This window comes from Gossypium arboreum, chromosome 6, assembly GCF_025698485.1.
Source record: "Gossypium arboreum isolate Shixiya-1 chromosome 6, ASM2569848v2, whole genome shotgun sequence".
Lineage (NCBI taxonomy): Eukaryota > Viridiplantae > Streptophyta > Magnoliopsida > Malvales > Malvaceae > Gossypium > Gossypium arboreum.
In genome coordinates this window covers 10,138,783-10,142,862 of record NC_069075.1, presented here as the reverse complement: position 1 = coordinate 10,142,862, position 4,080 = coordinate 10,138,783, and the positions used below count along the sequence as shown (strand labels likewise).

The window sequence follows — 4,080 nt, the reverse complement described above, 5'->3', positions numbered from 1 at the left end:
ACTATCCAAAGGACTTTCATCCGGGTAAATGGCTTGTAAAACTTAAGTATGGCATGTATAGCAATATATTTATTTTGTGTAAATAATTTTATGATATGGCCATGATTGGTTGAGAAAATGTTTGATATTGATAAGTCATGGTGATGGTTAAATTTAGATCATGTTTGATATCATGAAAGTTTAATAGGTTATCTAGTTCATAACAACTCATGAAAAGATGAAATTTGCCTTAAAATGTAATATTGCTGCAGCAATGACATGAATTTGAAAAATCACTAAAATAGTATAAATGGAATTAAATGATGAGCAAGTTATGAAATTTAAGCTTAATGAGTCTATTTTCATATGGATAAAAAAACAGGCATATAAATTATACTTTATGAGATATTTGAAACCTTGTGAAACAGGGCGAGTGATTTCTGGATCCTCTGTTATGACTTTAAAATTCATAATAAATTGTAAAAAAATAATTAGAAGTCATTATTTATATTTACAGATTCCTTATTGAGTCTAGTTTTAATAGAAATAAACCTCATAGTCATTGAAATTCTTTATAGAGAGATATCTAATTCGTAATACATAGATGTCAGAGCAGTCAAACCCTGAAACAGGGGAGACTTTAACTAATAAACTGTACTAATTGGCCCAACAAAAAATTCTAGAAAAAAATTAGTAAATATATATATGAGTCTAAATTTAGGGAAAATTTACGGATCTTGATTTTGAGTTTCATAACTCGAGATATGATTTTTCTTGTAACTATGACACGAGTAGCTAGAAAGCTGTGAATGTAGAAACAAAAGATTTGAAGTTCTTAATTTGATAAATTATGTTCGGTAACTCCTCAAGCTCGACTCCGGCGATGGTTTCGGGCGTGGGGGCGTTACAAAACATTTTATAAGGCATTACGTTGATACTAGCCCCTAAATCAGCTAGTGCATTATTAACATCTAAACTACCAATTAAGCAAGGAATCGTAAAACTCCCTGGATCTTTTAGTTTGTTCGGTAGCTTATTTTTTAGAATAGCTGAGCACACTGCGTTTAACTCCACATGTGACGCCTCGTCCAACTTCCGCTTATTTGCTAAAAGCTCTTTTAAGAATTTCATTGTGTTTGGCATCTGTGATAGGGTTTCGATAAACGGTAAGTTAATATGTAATTTTTTTAAGAGTTTAAGAAATTTACCAAACTATTCATCTGAACGGTCTTCCCTTGTTGCGTTGGGGTATGGCACACGAGGTTTATAGTCGACATTTACCAATTTTTTCGTATTTTGATGTTCCTCACCTTAACCTTTGCTTACCACAGTTTCTTGCCTCGGTTCTGGTTCAGGCTCAATGGCTCCTTCGTCATCTTGAATATTAATTGCATTGAGCTGTTCCCTTGGGTTAGGTTCGGTATTACTTAGAAAACGACCTTGTGGCCATTCGGAGATTAGTTTGGAAAGCTGGTCTATCTGAGTTTTGAGCCCTTGGATCGACGCTTGTTGATTTTTAAGTGCTGTCTCGGTGTTCTGAAAACGAGTTTCTGACACCGATATAAACTTTGAGAGCATCTCTTCAAGGTTCGGCTTCTTTTCCTGTTGGTAGGGTGGTTGTTGGTAGCCAGGAGGCTGCTGTGGTCTTTAATTTCCTTGGCCTCCCCATGAGATATTAGGATGGTTCCTCCAACCTGCATTGTAAGTGTTACTATATGGATTGTTTTGAGATCGAGGATTATTACCCATGTAATTTAATTGCTCGTTATCCATGTTGTGGCCATAAGGTTGATATTCTGAATGGCTTGATCCACCTCTACTTGCTTCGCACTGCATCACTGGGTGAACTTGTGAAGAATTAAGAAAACCATCAATCTTTTTATTCAAGAGTTCTACTTGATTAGAGAGCATGGTGACTGAATCGACATTATACACGCCGGCTATTTTCGTTGGCTTTGTCCTCATGACTTGCCACTGATAGTTATTCAGTGACATCTCCTCAATAAACTCATAGGCATCTTCAGGTGTTTTATTATTGATGGTTCTGCCAGCAGCTGAGTCAACCATTTGCCGAGTCTAAGGATTCAGACCATTGTGGAATGTTTGTACTTGGAGCCAAAGCGGTAACCCATGGTGAGGACACCTTGTATCTCTCCCATGCATCGTAGAGTGTTTCTAAATCCATCTGCACAAAAGAAGAGATATCATTATGTAACTTAGCCGTTTTAGCCGACAGAAAATATTTTAGTAAAAAATTTTCGGTCATTTGTTCTCAAGTAGTAATTGACCCTCGTGGTAACGAGTTCAACCACTGTTTAATTTTGTTCCTTAATGAAAAGGGAAACAACCGAATACGTATGGTGTCATCAGAAACGCCATTGATTTTAAATGTATCGCATAGTTCCAAGAAGTTGGCTAAATGAGTGTTAGGATCCTCATCCTACAAACCATCAAACTGAACAAATTGCTGTATTAGGTTTTAATTCAAAAGTATTTACAGCTATAGTAGGTCTAACTATGCTCGATTCAGTTCCTGTTAAAGAAGGTTTAGCATAATCATACATAGTGCGTGGAGCAGGATTTTGATTAACCGCAATTGAAGGAGGTAGCTGATTGCCTTGGTTTTCAGCCATCTCTTCGGTTGGGGATTGAGTATCGTCTTCTTGCTCGTTCTCTGTGTATTGTAAGCTTCGCCTTATTTCTCTTTGATTCCTGTGAACTGTACAATCGATTTCTTCATCAAAAAGTAATGGTCCTGACGGGTTTCTTCTAGTCATAAACTATAAAAACCTGCCAAGAGAGGGAAAAATTAAATTAATAAATAATAATAATAATATAAAATTAAATTAAATTGCAAGAAAAATAAATGGCTAAAGTAATAAAAATTGAGCGTTCCTAATATTTTAGTTCCCCGGCAACGGCGCCAAAAACTTGATCGCGTAATTTCGTGATAGGTTTTAAATATTTATAATTACTCGTTCTTGAACTAACTATTATCGCGATGAAGGCAAGCGTACCTATCGAACAGTAATATAGTTTTAGCAAGACCGGATTGTCCAACCCAAAGGAACTAAAAGTACTAGTAGTGACTGTCTTTTTATTATCTAGCCTAAGAATAAAGAGGTTTTTTCTTTAATTAACTAATTATCTAAACTATGAACTCACAAAGAAAAGAATTGGGGAATTGCTTTTGAGGAAAATCGGTTGACTTAAGACAATACCTAAGGAAATATCCACCTAGACTTTACTTGTTATTCTGGCTCCGAATCGGACGATTTATTCATTCAACTTGTTCCGTAGAAATCCCTAAGTTATGTTATTATCCCTATTCAAGACTAATAACGTCTAATCCCTAGATTGAATAACCGAGACTTTTATCTAATTAACACTCTAGGGTTGCATTAACTCGATCTATGGATCCCCTTATTAGGTTTCACCCTAATCTGGCAAAATCTTGTCACCCTATTTCTAGGCGCTCAATAACTTCGCTTAATTATGACAAATGTACTCTTAGACAGGGTCTATTCCTCCTCTGAATAAGAGCTTATCTTGAATCAGTATCCTGATATATCAAAACAAGAATTAAGAACACATAATTAAGAACAAGTTAAATATTTATCATACGATTCAGAAAATAATAACAAGATTCATCTTAGGTTTCATTCCCCTTAGGTATTTAGGGGATTTAGTTCATAACTAAATAAGAAAACATCTCAGAATAATAAAGAATACAAAACATAAAGAAAACCTAAAACTCTTGAAGGGGAATTGAGGAGAGATCTTCAGTCTTGATGATGAATCTAGCTTCTAAGATGGATCAATCGGCTTCCTTGGAGTAATTCCTTACCCCCTATTCTCCATGTCTATTTTTTTCCTCCTCTAAGGTGTATTTATAGGCTTTGGAATGCCTAAGAGCCTTCAAAATTAGCCTTTTCTGAATTGGACTCAACTTGGGCTCGGCAGGGACACGCCCGTGTGTGATTACTTCAGGCCGTGCTTGAGCCTGCCAAATTGACACAGCCATGTGGTCTTCCCGTGTGAAGCGGTCCAGGCCATGTTGATTTCGTACTTTGGCTCATTTTCTCTGTTTTTAGCCCGTTT

At 36.0% G+C, this 4,080-nt stretch overlaps 1 pseudogene; it reads left to right on the top strand.

Annotated features, from left to right (window-relative positions):
• Positions 1 to 2,104: 2,104 nt before the first annotated feature.
• Positions 2,105 to 2,196, top strand: LOC128294570 (small nucleolar RNA R71; annotated as a pseudogene).
• Positions 2,197 to 4,080: the final 1,884 nt, after the last annotated feature.